The sequence below is a fragment of the Macrotis lagotis genome, chromosome 5, assembly GCF_037893015.1.
Source record: "Macrotis lagotis isolate mMagLag1 chromosome 5, bilby.v1.9.chrom.fasta, whole genome shotgun sequence".
Classification (NCBI taxonomy): Eukaryota; Metazoa; Chordata; class Mammalia; order Peramelemorphia; family Peramelidae; genus Macrotis; species Macrotis lagotis.
The window spans coordinates 90,800,577-90,820,695 of record NC_133662.1 but is presented as its reverse complement, the minus strand read 5'-3'; the positions used below and the strand labels follow the sequence as shown (position 1 = coordinate 90,820,695).

The 20,119-nt window shown below is 34.9% G+C and overlaps 1 pseudogene; it reads left to right on the top strand.

Annotated features, from left to right (window-relative positions):
- Positions 1 to 5,563: 5,563 nt before the first annotated feature.
- LOC141487827 (protein transport protein Sec61 subunit alpha-like) lies at positions 5,564 to 14,049 on the top strand (annotated as a pseudogene).
- Positions 14,050 to 20,119: the final 6,070 nt, after the last annotated feature.

The following is a 20,119-nucleotide window of genomic DNA, read 5'->3' as shown; positions in this document are numbered from 1 at the left end:
GGCAACAGAAACATTGTGAAATACTATCATTGAATTTTTTTAGTTTTACTGGAACAGGCAAAGGTTATGATTCTTAGTCAGAAACTTGGACAATACAAGCTTACCTTGATGCTGTAGTGATGCAAGAGTTTGAGAACTTAGATGATGCTACACACTCCACATTCCTTTTACATGAATGTTTCTAATTGAGAAAAAAGAGTGAATTTTACACAAACATCATGGTATCATGGCTCTAAAGATGGATGAAATTTCACAGGTCTTAGAGTTCACTCCTTTTATTTTATTAAAAAAAAACCTGAGACCTAATAGGATAAAGTGACTTGCTGGTAATATAAATTTCATGTTGCATAATCAGAAGTGAGTTTTGAACTCAATTCCTCTAATATGAAAGGTAGGGCTTATTTTCACTCATGGAAATGGTCACTAATTCCCTTATTCATGTTCCATGCATTGGTCTGTGGTTCTATTTACCAACAGAGAATGCTTTATTGCTTTGGAATCTAAAAAGCACTTTTATACACTCCCTCACTTTAAATACACACACACAACTTGTGTTTTATAAATAAATTAGAGAAGAGTAGACCTTATATTCAATGGAGTAAAATAAAAGATCTTTTCAATAATGATTAAAAAAGGGTGGAGGCGAAAGGTTATATTAGTCTCATTTCTCATACTTCAGTACAAAGCAGAGTGATCAGTGGAATAGATGAAGCAAACACATTGGTGTAGTGTTCAATAAATCCAAAGAAATGAGGTTTTAAGAAAAGAATTCACCATTTGAATAAAACTGCTGGGAAAACTAGACAACACTCAAGGTTTAGAAGACTTCAAAGTTTATTCATGCTTCCTGTACCACATAACCATAATTGGAAAATGAAGGAGTGAGCACATGCACCAGCATTTCCACAGCACAGACCAGCTTAACTCTTAACATGGCTTGACTTTTTCATGTAATTAACATTGTGTGGTCTCACAGACTGCTGGAATTTTTTGCTATTTTATGAAATATATGCATATAGAAATTAGGATCGTTATTGTAAAATCTTACATGACTTATTTGTAATTAAAACAGACAACTTTATTGTATGCAGCATTAATTGCTATTTTGTCACAGGACTTTGAGAATAGATTTCAAGGTCTTAGAAAACACCAACTACATTTCTGTATATTTGCTACTTCATTCCCAATTGGCATCAACACTTCGCCTGAAAACTTGTAAATAGAATGTAGAGATTTTCAATCAGATATAAAACTTAAAGAAAAATGTATTCAAGTTTCTTTATTGGACTTTTATAAAATGTATCTGCCTAAAGAAAAATATCCGGTATTTCACGAACATGCCCTGTTCATGACGTCTCTCTTGGGGAGTTAATACATTTGCCAGCAAGTTTTTTTCTTCCCCTTATGAAGGGTACAAGAAGTAAAAATAGAACAGAAATCTCAGATAAGCGTCTTAAAAATATTCTCTGCATCACTACAACTCAAATCAAACTAGATATAGATTCACTGGTATAGAAAAAGCAGGCTCAGTGTTCACATTAAAAGTGAACTGTTTTATTTTATTTTCTATTTTAAAAATAAATGTTTTATTATTATACTCATTGTTTTCTGTTATAATACTTTATCATATTTTATTATTATTACACTATTTTTAATATGAGTTACATTGTAGTCATAAATATTAAATTCTGTATGCTGTCTTGACAAGTTTTTGTTGGGTGATGTGATCCAGAAGAGCTAAAAGGTTGGACACCTATGGTTTGGACCATCACTGCCAGTGCTTAGTGTGGTACATATCTAGAATATAGTAGACATTTAATAGATGCTTTAACTGGCTCTATTTATGTGTGTGTGTGTGTGTATGTCTGTACATACACACACACACACACATATAAACACATATATATATATATTTGTTTTCAGAAAGGCTAATGACAGCTGGGGGGAAATCTATGTATTCATTTTCTCTAATAAAGTCTCAAATCTAAGATATATAAGAAACTGATATGTTTATAAGACTAAGAGCTATTTCATAATTGATAGTCATAAGATAAGAAAAGTCACATGATCTTCAAAGGAAGAAATATAATATATACAAACCAACATAAAAATATTGGAAATCATCGATGCCTTTAAGAAATTTTGAGGGTCCACCTCATATCCATTAAATTGGAAAAGATAACAAAAGAGGAAAATGTTGAATGTTGAAGGAGTTGAGGGAAAAAAATTCAGGTACAATAATGTATAATTGTCGGAACTTTCAGTTGCTTTATATAGTCTGGAAAATTTAGAACTTTACACCTAAATTTACTTAACTGTCCAAATTTTTTGACTGAGCTATTCTACTACTAGGTCTATCCCTGAGAGAAATCAAAGAGAACAGAATCTATATTTACAATTTATAGCAACCCTTTTGAGACAGTCAAACTTTGGAAACTAAGGTAATGTTCAATTGAGCAACAACTAAACAATTTGTGGATATGATGTAATAGAATAATATTTTGCTAAAAATAACAAAATATATCATTTTGGAAGAAACTGGGAAGATTTCTCTGAACTAAAGCAAAGAGAAAAGGGAACTGGGAGAAGAGAGGAAATATTAGAGAGGAAAAATTCTTAAAGACTAGTATATGTAACATGTTAAAAAAAGAATATCTAACATGTGACATATGTTAAAAGGTGACCTCCAGATCACTTAACATTGAATGGGAATGAATGGACCAATTATTTGTTGGTAATATGCTTCAAGTCTACTAGTGCTCTGTGAGAATATCTCCATTGCCCACTGGAAGATTATTAATTCTCTTCAGATATTGTGGCATTCCTTGGTTCATGGTTATATAGTCTGATGATAATAATAATACTGAGATAATTTATAAGTTGCTACCATATACTTATTACATATGGTTTTTATTCTCTCACAGAAACTCTGTGTAGAAGGACAAATTAATCCCCAACCACCCTTTTAGTTTTAAATTTCAAGATGCAGTTTAATTCCTAGAAAGAAAACTAAGAATGAGAGGTTAAATGACTTATTCATAGTCATACAACTAGTAAATATCAAAATCATATCTTCACTAAAATAAATTACAAATTCCAACTCAGTTTTGAACATATTATTCCTCCTCCAAAAATAAAGAAAAGCCCAGTTTCTTACCAAATTAAGCACAAACTCTTTCACCTAGTATTCAAAGGCTCCCTGCTGAGTTCACAGACCAGTCTTTCAAGTCTTATCTCCCACTCTTCCTCTCAGCATAATCTACCCTTCAATTCAGCTAGATTAGGTTCTGGTGCACAAAAACACCTAGCATTTTACAATCTCCACACTTTCCCTCCCAACATTCCTTCCTCCTTTCTAATCTGCATCATCCCTCAAGACTCAAGCCCTAGTTGATTCTGTGAAGTAAATTTGAGTACTTTCTACTGTAATCACTATAGCACTTGTGACAATATGCAACTCTAACAGAAGGTGAAACTCTTAGGAAACACCAAGAAAATCTCTAGATGTATGTTTTGATTGTACTCAAGCTAATTAATAGAAGGTTAGTACTGCTGGCTCTACTAAATGCTAACGGAAATATATGTGTGTGTCTGTCTGTGGACTTGTTTATATATTGATTTATGTATAAAGAATTGGTCCTACACAACTAAAAGTATCTTCCTTACAACAGGCTGATTGGCTTCTGAGATCCCTTCTAGACCTAGATCTCAGCTCCTCTGATTAGACCCAAGATATGACTGGGAGGAGAAGGAGGAGGAAAAGGGTTAATCAGTGATTTGTATTCCAAATGAGGAAACTTAATTGTCCTAGTTTCCAAGTGGTATTATAGATTACTGAATTAGTGACTATTTAAAAAGAAAACTATACTAAACTCAACTCATTTTTTTTCTATTTGATCCTAAAATTTTATTCAGTAGAAAATCATCCTATCAAAGACTTTATTTTGGTATCCCTTGTGCCTATCAGTTTCTATCATTTAGTAGGTGCTTAATAAATGTTTGTTGAACTTAATTGAATTGGAAACAGCTGCCTTTATATTCTTTGAACCAGAAAACTTCCCTGGCAGGAAACATTCCACGTGCTAGCTAAAAGACAATTGAAGGGCACACATTTATCATAAAGTAGCAATCAGGGCTGCACCTTAAATCTTGCGATTCGGCAGAGCACTGGGTGTAATTATGAAAATTGCACCCCTGTTGTGTTTTATTGATTAATATTTTTTGGCTTAGCCCCATATAGTCATACATTTTATAATTTGCATATCAAAAGAATGCCTGTGCTTAGAAACATAATCTCATGCCCTGAATTTTTCAAGGCAAGTTTGGGTTTATTCATATTAGTTAATACAAGTGAGATCAGGTGTACAGTTACATATTTTGTAAAACTTGCATATACTGTGCTTACTGGCTCATAAAGTTTTTTGTTTTCTTTTGTTTTATATAGAACTGATATTTCAAGCCCATCTGGACTTTTAGAAAGCTTAAGTTCTGTTCATGGAAGCAACTATTGAGTAGTCATACTTGTTCATTGGAGCATAAGAGGTTATAAGACAAAATAGTTCATACTAAACCTCAGCTGACTTCTACTGGAGTTTGGAATGTAGTTTTAAATTTTATATTTCATTATGAATGTTTTCTCTCAGATTTTAATTCTTTCCCCAACCCTCAAGGAGATTATACTCTAATGGAAGATGAGAGGTCATGAAAAGAAGTGAATTGTTGGGCATAAAAGTATGTTATCCAAGTGGAGGTAAGGCAGAAAATTAATCCAGTCATGGGGATACTTTTGAATTGAACCAGGTGAGTGTGGTTCCTTCCTCAAATAGAAGTTATAGGGAAAAATTCATCAATCTGATGAGGAGACCTTAGTAGGGAAAGTGCTGCCAGCAAGTGGAGATATCCTCTAAAGATTCTTAGACTGAGCTGGATACAGGGAATCTTTTTTATTTACATTAGGGAAAATTAATATTATGCTCTCATTTATTAATCAGTATTCCTCTGTAAGTCATCCTATCCCCCATTTTTTCCAAACCCCTTTTCTCAGGCTATCTTAAAAGATCATTTCTCCCATTACAATTAGAGATTTTATTGAATAATGTGATTATTTCTAGCACCTATGACCCCCATCTGGGGTTTTCTTGGTAAAGATACTAGAAATTGCCATTCCCTAGTTCATTTTGCAGATGTGGAAACTGAGGCAAACAGGATTAAGTTACTTGCTCAGGGTCACATTGCTAGTAAGTGTTTGAATTCAGACTTGACTCCAGGAAGATGAGTTTTCCTGTCTCCAGATTTCTTGCTCTATTCACTTTACCACCTGTCAGATCTTGAAAATTAGTCTAACCTTGGATGCTTGCCTTCTTTAACTGTAAAAAAAGAACTAGTTTGGGTTGAGTGCCTCCCCTGGTACAGGTTTGGTCTTCAAGTGGGAGGTCAATTGGAGGGAAGGATGGGAACATGGTAGAGGGGGAATCCTGATTGGGATTGTTCTGATTTTCTGGCCAAAGTTACTATAGGCAGCTGAGGCCTATGAAGCAATTAACAATCCTAAATTGTCAGGGGCATGATTAACTGCAGTTGGAAAACCAACACACTTTCCCCAGCTGCTGCTAAATTGTAAGGTTTTTTGTTCATACTACCCCATCTCCATTCAGATCTCAAAAGGATCTCAATAAATATGGTCTTTTCTGTCCCAACTTTATTAACATAGACAATCTCTCAGATATGTTGTGATTGGGTTGGAGTATGTTGTGAACTTCTTGATTAAAACATGGAAAAAACATTGAATGACATAGATTTATGAAATAGATGACAAGTAGAAATAAGCATATTACATATATGCTTATGTATACACACAAATATGTTTATAGATATCTATGCATATAATATGTACATAAGTGTGTGTTTTATATATATACATATATATATATGTATATACACATTCATGTTTATTTGTAGCCTTCCTTTAGTCAGGGGAACACTAGACTCTAAATATAGAAATAAAGTAAAAGTCATGAAGCAGAGAACAAAAGAAAGCAAAGAACTGGATTGTTTTGAAAATAGTTTAACATTTATTATATAGGTTTTCTTGAAATGGAAATTTATTATTTTATAATGAATCCTCTCTTATGTTCTGCTCTTTACATAGCAATGATTTTTTTTTCTTTTCTCATTTGGTATTTGTTTAAATAAATTCAAAACAATTTTTTTTAAAAGAATGACATCTCTGATTTAGATTTAGAACAAGGTCATCTTGTTTCCTGTAGACCAATGGAGGTAGCCTCGAAAATTAAAAACCATAGAAAATGAATACTTATCCATTAATTATGGAAAGTATTAAATGACAAAACCTCAATTTCACCATTTCCCCTATGGACTATAACAATCTCTAAGGAATTATTTTTAGTACTGTCAACAACAGCACCAATCATATCACCTTATAATTACATTCAGGGCGATCCAAGTACATCAAAATTCTCTTTATTAAAAATATTGTTTCATCTCTGTCTCTCTCTCTCTTTTTTTTTTTTTTTTAGTTTTTGCAAGGCAATGGGGTTGTGGCTTCCCCAAGGCCATACAGCTAGGTAATTGTTAAGTGCCTGAGGTAAGATTTGAACTCAGGTACTCCTGATTCCTGGGCCTGTGCTCTATCCACCTAGCTGCCCCCATTTCATCTCTTAATCTTTGATTTAGTAATCATATGGTAGCTAAGGCTAATGAAATTAATAAATTAAAAAAAAAACAACCCTCCAACAACCCACCTATGGTGAAGTTGATTTTCTCTATGTGAATATACCTGAAAAACTATATATGTGAGAGAATTTATTTATGTTTTCACATTTATAAACATAAACATACTTATATATTTATTGTTTATATATTTATATTTATAAATATGTAATATTAATTTATAAAAATATATACCTGCATTTATTATCCCATTATCTGTGCTTCCATTTAACTAGTTTCTTAGTAATAAATTAGTCATCATATATCTTCATCTCTTTAAATTTAAATGCCCTAAGTCAAATTCCCTTCACTGCTTCTTTCTTCCCAAATAAGTAAGTGTGCTTATCTGTTTCTCCAATTCATGCCAGAAACCATGTAGCTAATGCAGAATGAGAACTCCAATAGAATCCCAAAATCAAAACTGAGACAGAGTGATTTAAGAGAAAAATAAGAATTTGTAGCATGACTCATATTATTTTTTTTTGCCTCCCTTAGAGAAGGAACTAAGAAGCAATACACAGAGGCCATGAGATTACTGTCAACTCCACAGTGTCCAAAGTTGCAAACAGCACAACATTCATCATGTTCTTGCAATCTTTTTAATTACTGGGATTTATTTCTTATTCATTGATAACCCAAACTGAGCACACAGATTCATGCATATTGTGGCTTTTATATAGTGCTAAATAGATAAAAATAGAGTGCTAGTGTTCTCTTTTTATTGTGATTCTATTTCCTTAGTTCTCAAGACTTCAGTTTCCTTAACAAGCACAAAAAGCCATTTGTTTCCTCTGAAGTTTTTTAAGAATCTCTTCATTGATAGACTTCTGAGATAGGGAATCATCACTATCAAACCCACATTATGAGTTCAATCTCCTTCCATGCTACATACTGTCATATTAATAGAATTTTTCTGAAAAATATTTCTGAGTGCATCAGAAGTTCAAGATCAAACCCCATGGGATTTTTTCCCCTTCTATTTTCTTTTAACACAAATGTGAATATTTGTCACTTCTAAATATGTTTTTACCTCAAAATGACATTTAAAATAGCAATCTTTTCATGATTCTCAAGTCAGATGAGGCAACCATCTGACTATAATGAAAGAATGATTCAACAGCAATCCAAATGGAATCTTTTAATCATCTCCAACTCTATTACAAAGGTGAAAGGAGAATATTTTTCCTCTATATGGCTTTCATGTACTGAAACATACAATTTAATTCTTGACTTGTTAAGGGGGTGTTGCTTCTCTCTAAGCTGAAGTGGATTTCAATTTTGATATATATTTTGTTCAGTTATTACTCATGTTTTCTCTCTCTTTCCTAAAATGTATCATCCCCTCCCCATCCCACTCCAATCTCTGTCTGTTGAGACCTTGTCCTTTCTTCAAGGCATTGATTCCCAAAATCATACAAAACTTTTCCTCAGCCTAGTTGAAAGTGATCTCCCCCCCCCCCCCCCCCCCCCCGCCCCCCTCTAAGTACTCAGGCACCTTTCTTTGAATCTCTTTTTTGTTTTGAGCAGTCCTGTGCAAATCTCTCTCCCACCCTAACCCCTTTATGTTGCAATCTCCTTGAGAACAGGCTTTTTACTATTTTGTTTGCAGTTAAGCATCATATTGTAGGTTCTTGATTGAACAAACAGACATTTATCAAGTGCCTGTCATATGCTAGGAATACTTCTCCACCTGATTATATATTTCTACCTATTATTATAATTCTTCCTTCAGGGAAAAACTTTGACATTTTTTTTCCTCTCTTCTTCCCCAAGACTAAAATTGATTTGTGTCTCCTCTAATTTCTTATAGAACTTCCTGAGATTGCCTGTAGGAAGCAGTAGCTAAAAAGCTTTATACTTGGAGTATATAGCAGGAGATTTGTCCTCTTTTGAGAGACAAATGGACAGAAATCCCGAAGAAGAGTAGAGAATGGGAGAGAAATTAACACCCTGTTACCTTTCAATCCAATAAGCATTTTTAAACATTTGTTAAGGGCCTTCTGAATGCCAAGCAGTGCCTTAGGCATTTATGATAGATATGTAGACAAAAAATGAAATAGTTCCTGACTTTATGGACCTTGAATTCAACAGGACGACATAGAACTTAAATACAATTTAAATTGAATGTAAATAATTAATATTAATACTTAATTTTAAATAACAATTAAAAATACATTATAATTTCAGGAAATGGAGAACACTGACAAGGTAATATTTCAACTCAGATATGGTAGGTGAAAGGCAGGAAAAGTTATGCAAAAACAAAAAATAAATAGTAATTTAAAAAATAGTGGGAAGAATTAAATCTGAGTTACTATGAGGATGAGAAAATTACTTGTAAGAAAACTAAAATGACTTTTCCAAGTTGTTTCCAGGTAGAGAGGGACAGCTGTGTTCACCCAGGGTGGCCAAAAATGTTGCCTGAGCAACTGGGGTTAGGGAGATATAATTGTGGTTCATTTTGAATGAAGAACTCACCAGTCTCTGACTAAAAATTAACAGGTTACACAAATGGTTTATAAGTTAGCATACAGGGCAGCTAGGTGGCACAATGGATAGAGCACCGGCCTTGAAGTCAGAATGACCTGAGTTCAAATGTGACCTCAGTCACTTAATTATTACCTAGGGCAAGTCACTTAGCCCCATTACCTTGCCAAAAAAAAAAACCCACTAGAAGTTAGCATACAAAATCCACAAATTACTACAAACTGTTCAAATAGGTCCTTTGGAGAAGCAACTAGATATTGAGTTTATTAAAAGAGATAGTAATTTCTAAGAAACTAATAAAGCTAAGCAAAAAGAGACAGTTGAGAGAGATAGCAAAGAGGATAGACAAATAAAAAGGGAAGAGGGAAAGGAAAGGAAAATCAGATCAACATAGATCCAGCTGCATGGTTCTGGGACCCCATTGGTGTAGTAATTTGGAGGTATAGCATATGGATCCAGTTTAAAGAAAGGAAGAAAGAGGCCAGAACAGCCCTGATAGAAGTAGGAAAAAGAGAGCAAGTTGGGATGGAAGCTTACTTAAATACATTTCATGGTGAGCACGATAAGGGAAGGGTGGTGCTTGAGGAGTAGTTGAGCACCAAGCTTCAAGTACTCTCTGATGTTCATGCCATAGGGGTGGTCCTTAAGGAGTGGTTGGACCATATGGAGTGGATGTTTCTTGATGTAAGTCAGTACTCACTGAGCATGAGCAGTGTTCAATAGTACTATGCATATTCCTACTACAAAGTGCATTACCAAGGTCAGCCTTACTGTTAGTCCAAAGTGACTTAGGAAATGGGGTTCAAAAAGAGCCAACACAATGAAAATGACCTCCCCGCCCACAGTACAGAAAAGTTTCCATTATGAAAAGATTACATTTCTCTGTTTTCAGAGTTCCCCTGCTTCTGTCTGAGTGTCTAAGTAAAAGGTTTAACTACAACTCTAACTCAAAGTCCATCCCTCTATCCCTTGAGCCATGCTGTCTTCCATTCTGATTCCAGGAATGCAAGATTCCTTCCACTGTTCAACATTATCTCCCCTTCCTAAATCATCTTCTATACAAGAGGTCATTAGAGGTGTTAAATTGAGATTCCCAAGTCCACAACTACTTCATGTCAAAATCCTCAAGAATTATAATTTTCTTTTGCCTATAGAATAAAATAACAACTTCTTGTGTTAGATTTTTACAATCTTTCACAAATATTTTTTCCTTATAGATTACTATGTGATTTCCCATGATATATTCTTACACACTTTTCACTTGCTCATTGTACATGGAATTTTTTCATTTTCCTCCATGTGTCTATGCAGTTGTGTATGTAGGATTTCACTCCTTTGTGGAAACCATTTTCTCTTACCTCTTAGAATTCTTGCCTTCCTTTACTGTTCAGCTAAGGTATCAACTCCTACATAAGAACTCATTGATATCCCTAATATTTATCACTAGCCTCATTGAGGTTCAGGATACAGATCATTTCTCTCTCTCTCTCTTTGATTTTTGCAAGGCAATGGTGTTAAGTGACTTGCCCAAGGTCACGCAGCTAAGTAAGTATTAAGTGTCTGGAGTCAAATTTGACCCTGGGTTCTCCTGATTCCAGGATCAGTGCTCTTATCTACTTCATACCTAGCATACTAGACTTTTTCCAAGTCAAGCAAAGGGTATTTGTTTTGGGAGATCACATTCCCCAGAAGTGGGATTTTCTCCTGATTGAATAGAGAAAGCTTTTAAAGGTAGGAAAATGAGGGAATTAGGACTGGGAAAAGGATTTGTTGTCTTGTTGTTTGGGGACTTGTCTTGAGGGGGGGGGCAGGAATTTTCTGAATCCTTGCCAGGGGTCAAGGTCCTTCATTGAGATTCAGTTAACTCATCCACCTTACTCCCTCATTGTTTTATATATATTTTTAATCTACAAATAGGTTGTTTCTGTCCATTATAAGGTAAAATTGTTGAAGTCACACTTAATTTTTGGCACTTGGGTTCTCTTGTTTGTCTATATTTGAAAGAAAGACTAAGTGGTAGATAAATTTGGAAATTAATTTTAACCCCAATGACATGAGTCTTAATAGTCCTTCTTACCCTGTATTGATGAGGACAATGAACTTGAATGAAACACTTTGACCTCTGGCAAAGACTCAGTCAAGCCCTGCCCCCAGGCCAAAAGATATGCCTCTATCAAGAAAACAAAAAATCCCTGCCCTAGCCTGAAAGGATTAAGTCTTTGAGCTAAAGTACCTGTTCCTATCCTAGGTTAAAAACTATAAAAATCTACTCCCATCTCTTTGTTCAGGGCTATTGAAACTACTTGAAAGCTGCCTATTCTTGCATTCCATTCAGAATATACTCAGACTATTTGTTATCCACTCCTTAATCTCTACTGAGCACTATTCTTAGTCACTACCCTATATAAACTCTAGTCTTATCCCTGTTGCAATCAGTCTTAACTCTCTCTTTGCTTGGCTTCTCTACCCCTATTACTACACAACCTTACAGTTATTCCTAGCTTCTCTACTTTATGCTGCTACTTTCTCTCTCTCTCTCTCTCTCACACACTTTTTAAGGTTTTTGCAAAGCAATGGGGTTAAGTGACTTGCCCAAGGTCACATAATTATCAAATGTCTGAATCTGCATTTGAATGCAGCTCCTCCAGACTCCAGGGCCAGTGCTCTATTCACTGTACCCCTATGCTGCTCTCTCTTGATGCTACTTAGCCCCTGGTGACTGCTACTGTTAATCAGTCCATTGTTCTAATTGTCCCTAATTAATTTGCTAAATTTCTCTAGCTGCTGCTGCTTATTCCTTCAGGGGATCAGCCCAATTGTAATAGCCTTGTAACTGCCATTACTTATTGTCTGTCTCTGTTCTCTGTCTCTGTCTCTGTCTCTGTCTCTGTCTCTGTCTCTGTCTCTCTGTCTCTCTCTCTCTCTCTTGCTAAAGTTTCTAAGAAACCCAAGCCCCTATTACTATGGCATTTCTTTATTTGTTTAACTGCAATGATACATAAATAAACCTTTTTTTCCATCCCAAATACTAGGTCAAGAGCTGTTCTTTCCGTGTATTCATTCACATGTTTTTAAACCTTACAACCTTCTTTCCCTCATCATTATCACAAGTTATATTAAGGGGGAAATGATTATCACTTTATAGAGGCTAAGGAGAAGATAACATTTTCATACATGTTCAAAGAATATCTAGTAAAAAAAATTACCTAATATTTTATCTTCCTAGCCAGCTTTAATTAAATTCCTATAATAAGATTTATGTGTCAATCCTTCCCTTCCCATCCACTTTGGAAGGAGTAGTGTTACTACTGACATTTTTCTCTACCTTGTTCTCTACTTCTATGTCATCTTCCTAAAAATTCAAAAACTTGAAAGGAAGATCCAGTTAAAGGAGGTGTTATGCACTGCTATCACATTCTTTATCTTTTTAGTTTGTTGCCAGATTTCTGTTTGGTATCATATCATCAGATTCTGTTAATCCTTTCAATTGGATGAGAGTGATTTTAGCTTGTAACAGAGGCACTCTGATGGAGCTGGGAATATCCACCATCATTGTCCCTAACCTCATCATGTAACTTCTGACTGCGATGAAGGTGATTGGAGTTGGGGGGGGGGGCAGCTAGGTGGCCCAGTGGACAGAGTCAGGAGTCAGGAGGACCTGAGTTCAAATTTGACCTCAGACACTTAATAATTACCTAGCTGTGTGACCTTGGGCAAGTCACTCTTAACCCCAATGCCTTAAATAAAATTAAAAAAAAAGATAATTGGAGTGGATAACATTCCAAAAGACCATGTTCTTTTTTCAATGTCACATCGAAGTTATTTGGTATGATTATTACTATTGGCCAATACATTTTATTTGTAATGACTAGAATGTAAAGAGACCCCTCTAAAATGAGTGTGGGAATCTACCTCCTAATCAACATTTAACACTTGGCTGCTGGGTTAATTGGCCTCCTTTTGGATGAACTCTTGCAGAAATATGGTCTTAGTTCTAGTATCTCTCTCTTCATTGCTACCAACATCTATGAGACCATTATGTGAAAAGCATTTAATCCTACTACTGTCAATATTGGCCAAGATATGGAATTTGAAGGTACCCTCATTGCATTGTGCCATCTGTTGGCTACATGAATAAAGTTTGGGCCTTTTGAAAAGTTTCTGTCCCTGAAACTTCCCCAGCCTCATGAATCTACCTGATCCCCACCATCTTTATATCTACAGTTATCTATTTGCAGGGCTTAATTGTTGACCTGACCATAAAAGCATGTTATCATGGTCAGTACAACATCTATCCCATCAAGTTTTTCTACACTTCCAACATTCCCATCTTCTTTCAATCTGCTTTAGTATCTCATTTCTATGTCATTTCCCAGATTTTTTCTGCTGACTTCAGTGGCAACTTATTGGATAGTCTACTGGGTACCTGGTTTGATACCTCTTGGGGTTCAGCTTGTGCTTACCCAGTTGGTGACATTTGCTAATACCTGTCACCCTCTAGAATCCATTGTATACTTAGCATTCTTTCTGGATTCATGTGAATTCTTTTCCAAAACATGAACTGAAGTCTCAGGCTTCCCAGCCAAAGATATTGCAAAACAGGAAAAGAAACAGCAGATGGTGATGAGAGGTCGCAGAGTAACTTCCATGGTCCATAAACTAAACAGATGCATTCCCTTGCCTGCTACATTTGGTAGACTGTATATTTGGATCCTTTAAGTCCTGGAAGATTTCTTTCAAGTTATTAGATATGGAATGAGAATCTTGGTTGCAGTTACCATCATTTACCAATACTTTGAAATATTTGTCATGGAACAGAGTGAAGTGTTTTAAACAGCATGGGTGTTTTGAAATTATACCTCTTCTTTAAATTATGGCCCTAAAAGAGGGAGAATATTTTTGAATTGTTCAAGAAAGAAAAGAAATAACCAAAATTCTGTTACAAGAGCTCTTATTAAAAGAGCGACACATACATGGTTTAAGAACTTTTGTTTTATATTCCTTCATTCCAACTTTTTTGTATATATATGCATACTTTTTATTTTATTTTATTTTAGGTTTTTGCAAGGCAAATGGGGTTAAGTGGCTTGCCCAAGGCCACACAGCCAGATAATTATTAAGTGTCTGAGGCCGGATTTGAACTTAGGTACTCCTGACTCCAGGGCCGGTACAATATCCACTGTGCCAAGTAGCCACCCCAATATGTAATGCTTTTAAAATAGCTAGAGAATATCAAAAATCATTTTTGCATTAGTAAAAATAATTGTAGAAATGGAATTTTCTTTATTTGACATTTGTACTCTTAGCTTAATTGATGTTAATGATTAATAACTTTCCAAAGTATCATCACTTTTTAAAATTTATTTTTAAAATTTATTTTGAGTTGGTGTCTTCTCAGCACTGACTGTTGCTGTACTCGTCACAATTTCTACCACCCAGAGGGACCTATGAATCTGGTTATAAGCACAAACATCATTAAAACTTATCCGGTTCATACTGGGAGTGTGTGGGAAGAATATGACTTTAAATTCAGGTGGATAGAAGGAAGCTTTCATTATATTGAAATTTTATCAGAGGGTGTCTCTCTTTTAAATGACCTGAACATTCAGTAACAACTGATGAAAGGCATCATTTTAGCATAAGACTATCACCAGATAATTTTTTTTCTTTTAAAAGTAGCTTTCAGTATAGCTTACCTTTTCCAAAAGAAGAGAATAGTTTGCCTAAGAGTGGAAAATGTAACAAGATTGGGAACCCTGTTGAGTACCTCTCTGTCTCTCTCTCTCTCTCTCTCTCTCTCTCTCTCTCTCTCTGTCTCTGCTTGTCATTACCATTGGCTACATTAATTGAACTTTGTAGACTAAAATAACAGAAACTGCATGTCCTTGCTTCCTACATGTCAATTAGTTTTGCCTTTAAGAAGTCCAGAGTATTTTTGCTTTAAGAACTAGAGCCTAACTAGACTGACTAATCTGTCTCTGTCTTTCTCTCTCTCTCTCTCTCTCTCTCTCTCTCTCTCTTTCTCTCTCTGTCTCTCTCTCCCCATCTCTCTGTCTCTGTCTCTCTCTCTCTCTCTCTCTCTCTCCATCTCTGTCTCTCTCTCTCTGTCTCTCTGTTTTGTCTCTCTCTCTCTCTCTCTCTCTCTGTCTCTGTCTCTCTGTCTTTGTCTCTCTGTCTCTCTGTCTCTCTGTCTCTCGATATATTGAAAACTGGTTTTTTTCTAAAATAGTCTTCATTGCTTCATTGCCTGAGCACCCTCAAAGTTGCATTTACATATCTTATCCTGATACTTCCAACTTAAGTTCCAGTTTTCTCATATCATTTGACCTTGAGTCTTCCTACCTGCCCCTTTCACCCTTAACCCCTGAAAAGTTATTTCAACGAAGAAAACATTTAGGCAAGTAATTAGGCATAGAAGGAAAGTCACCCAACTTTCATAGCCAGTTCCATCATACATATTTATTATTTTAAAGGGAGATTAAAATACTACCCTAACTTGTATTTTTGTTCTTTTTAAAAAATGGGTAAAATGAGCTTGTGAATGAAAAGAAACCAGGGAATTGAGTTCTATACAAATCAGTATTGCCCAATATGAGAAGAGAAATAAACAAAACATACAGTAAGATCAGAATTTTAAAATCTACATTTTTTCTTATGTTACTCCAATATTATTTTAAGCCTTTTTTTAGGGTTTTTTTTGCAAGGTAAACGGGGTTAAGTGGCTTGCCCAAGGCCACACAGCTAGGTAATTATTAAGTGTCTGAGATCAGATTTGAACCCAGGTACTCCTGACTCCAAGGCTGGTGCTTTATCCTCTACGCCACCTAGCCGCCCCCTTTTTAAGACTTTTTAAGATTTTAAGTCCAAAAACTGTTTCTGTCCTCAAGTGTTAAATGTATGGCAGGTGTTAAAACCTTTTCATAGTTGGAGATAGTTCAGGAGAATCTTAAAGATTATTGTAAGGAACACAGGGAAAGATATGTTGGTAAAGTTCACTAGGGTCTAAGTTTGTTGAACCAGGAAATGAGAAAGACTTTGGAATTTGGTGGCACCAGAGACAAAATGTTCCTTTGAAGGACAATCTGGAAGCAAAGAGAGAATTCAGTACTGGGATGTGATACTTGAATTGTTATGCATTCTTCAAAATAGTGGTAACCTGGTGTCATAGAGAGTAGAACTCTACCTAAATTGAAGAGGGCTTAGAGGAGTTTAATCCATAGATTACAACTAATCCCTTCTAAATGGGAGCTGCCACCTCAGGTGGAGTATTTTATACATAGTGCAGGGTGTATCTGTGCAGTTTTAAAATGTCAAAGTCATCAGTTTTCTTTGATTTCTCTGCTCTCCATTGCCATTTCTTTAATCATTCAGTAATCTCTCATCCTTTTAGATTTATGCTATTCATATGTTCAACTCAATCAAAAATCCTGGTAGGTAGATGTCCAGGTCACTTTCTTTCCTTCTTCATAGTGGCTGATACATCCACCCACAATCATACAAACGCATATACATACATATATGTACATATTTTCTTTCTTAAATACCTTAACCATTCAGATCCTAAACAGACTCACCTCCATTAAGCATCAACTCCTTCCCACATCATCCATAAACAAAGATTGTCAATCCCTAGACCTTGCTATCACTTACAAATGTACCACTTCTATGTTCAAGAATTTTACCAGTCACAATCTATCAGCTATTCATCATTCCTTCTCCCTTCCCTTATAACCTATAATCTTCATTCATACCATGATCTCTAATGACTTGACCTTTAATTCTCTTCTAGGACATTGGCCCTTCAGTAACCACTTCTTCCTCTTCTCCCTATATTGATCCTTTGATGAACCCATTCAATTCTATACAGCTCTCCTTTTTTTGAATCTCATATACCACTTTTCATATCATTGATTATGTTGGGTTGAGCTTTAACCTTGGATCTCACCCATCATTCATCACCTTTGCTCCTACACATGTGCCGCTAAATAAAACAGAGAAAATCTTACAACTGTTCTGACTGGGCTGGCTACAAATTTTGTGTTACACAAACTCAACTGGGTTCTCTCTGCTGCTGGGTCTACTATATTTGCTTTATCAACACACTAGCATTCTTTCTTCAGCAGTTGTTTTTATCCCTCCTCAAATATCCTTTCAGTTTCTCTCTCAGCTAAAAACTTTGCCTCATATTTTGTGGCAAACAATTTAAGACTTTCACTGTGAAATCCCTCTTTTTCTCTTTTCCTCATCACTAATCATTCAGATGTCTTCTGCACTTTCTCCTTTTTCATTGTTCTTTCATATGATGAAATGACCTTATTCTTCAACTAAGGCTAACCTCACTACTTAGTCAAAATATCCCATTCAATTCCATCTCTTCCAAGAATGATCTGTAGTTATCCACATTCATTCACTTGTATAGAATCTCTCCTAGTTTACTGACTCATTGCCTACTGTCTATAAATATGCTAATGTCTCCCCAATCCTAAAAAAATCTCATTTGATTCTTCCATTCTTACAAATTCTTGAAAACACTACCTAATGGTGGTGAGAAACCAGAAAATTGTCTGAATTATCTCCAGTTTCCTTCAGAAACAATATTGACTCAAACCTCTAAAAGAATTTTAGAAGAACAATAAACACAATAAGTCAATAATGAAACAATTTTCTAGCCCAAAATAAATTAGAAGGACATCAGGATCAAAAAATAGACTGGACAAAAACTTTCAAAAAATTATCAAGGAAAACTAGAACCAGATAGAAAAAAATTCAGTGAAAGAATCTACCAATCACTTCCTCAAGGAAAGCTCAAAAAGAAAGTTCCAAGGAACATTGTACACAAATTCCAGAATAATCAAGTCAAGGAGAAAATATTACAGGCAGCCAAAAAGAAATAATTCAGATATTAGAGTCATAGTCAGGACTACACAGAACTTAGCAATAAACAATAAAGGATCAGAGGATTTTGTATATGGTATTCGAGAAGACAAAGGAGTTTGGACTAAAACCAAGAATCTTCAATGCAGCAAAACTTAGCATAATATTTCAGAGAAAAAAGATGGACATTGAAAGAAATAAAGGACTTTCAAGATTTCCTGATGAAATACAGGACTCAAGAGTAGCATGTAAAGGCGAATGGGAAAGGAAAACAATGACAACAATATGGCATTAAATGAGGTTAAACTGTTTCTATAACTGCATGGGCAAATTCTGAAGAACTGTTTCTTTATTAGGTCAGTTAAAAGGAGTATAATTAGAGATTGTTGCCATAAGTTGGCTTTGATGTAATGACAAAGACAAACAAATACATTAATTAAGGGATAAAAAATGGATTGAATTGGGAGAAGAGGAGAAAGGGGGAGGCAGAATGGGTTAAATTATATCATATGAAGATGCATGAAAGACTTACTATAGTAGAATGAAAGAAGAGGAGGTGAGCATTGTTTGAACATTTCTCTCATTGAATTTGGCTTAGAGAGGGAATAACATACACATGCAACTGGGTAAAGGAATCTCTCTTACTCTATAGAGAAGTAAGAAGGGAAGAGGAAAAGGAATGGGGGGGCTGGTAAGAAGGTAGGCAGTGACTAAAAGCAAAAGACTGATAAGGAGAGCCAGGGTGAAAGGAGAGAGAGAGAAAAAAAATAAATGGAAAAATAGGATGGGAGGAAATACAGAGTTAGAGCTCATATGAATGGAAATGGGATAGATTCTCACATAAAATGGAAGCAGTTAGCAGAATGAATTAAAAATCAGAATCCTACAATTTTTTGTTACAAGAAACACATTTGAAACAGAGACACAAACACACAAAGAGTAATGGTAAAAGGTTGGAGCAGAATCTATTATGTTTCAGTTAAAAAAAAGGTAGCAATTCTGATCTCATACATAGCAAAAGAAGAAATAGATTTAATTAAAAGGTACCATAGAATCAATATGGATCTATGTTTAGTGTGGTTATAAATGTAAAGCCTATATCAGATTGCTTTCTGACAGGGGGATGGGGTAGGGAAGGGAGGAAGAAAACCATAAAATTCAAAACCTACCAAAACAAAAAGATTAGTAAAACCTACCATTGCATGAAGTTGGAAAAACAAATAGAATATTAAAAAAAAATTTTTAAAAATGGTACCATAGACCATGAAGTAATATTAGTACAAAACTATATATGTATATCAAGTGGCATATAGCATGGAAAATCTTGAAGAGAAGTGAACTGCAAGAAAAAATTGACAGCAAAATTATACTAGTGGGGGACCTCAACCTTTCCCTCTGAAACTAAATGAATCTAGCCACAAAATAAAAAAGAAAGATAAGGTGGTGAATATAATTTTAGAAACAGAATGTTAGGCTTCTAGAGAAAATTTAATGCTGATAGAAAGGAATATACCTTTTTATCAGTGGTACATGGCACCTACACAAAAATTAATCATGAATTAATGCATAAAATCTTTTAGTCAAATGCAGAAAAGCAGAAATACTAAATGCATCCCTTTCAGATAATGGTGTAATAAAAATTATATATATATAATAAAGGACCATAAAAAGATGGATTAAAAATCCACTGGAAATTAAATAATCTAATCCTAAAGAATGAGTGGTTCAAATCAAATAAATAGGCAATAAATTTATCAAAGAGAACTGCAATAATGAGACAACATAATATGGGAAGCAACCAAAGAAGTAATTGGTGGAAATTTTATGTCTCTAAATGCTTACATGAATAAAAAAGAGAAAAAGCAACTCACTAAATTGGACATACATCTGAGAAATCTAGAAAAAAGAGCAAATTGAAATTCTCAAATTGAAAACCAAATTAGAAATCCTGAAGCTCAAAGTAAAGATTAAGACTTCAGGGGTAGCATGAAGCTAGGATACTCCCAGTGCTTTTTTCCTATACAACATT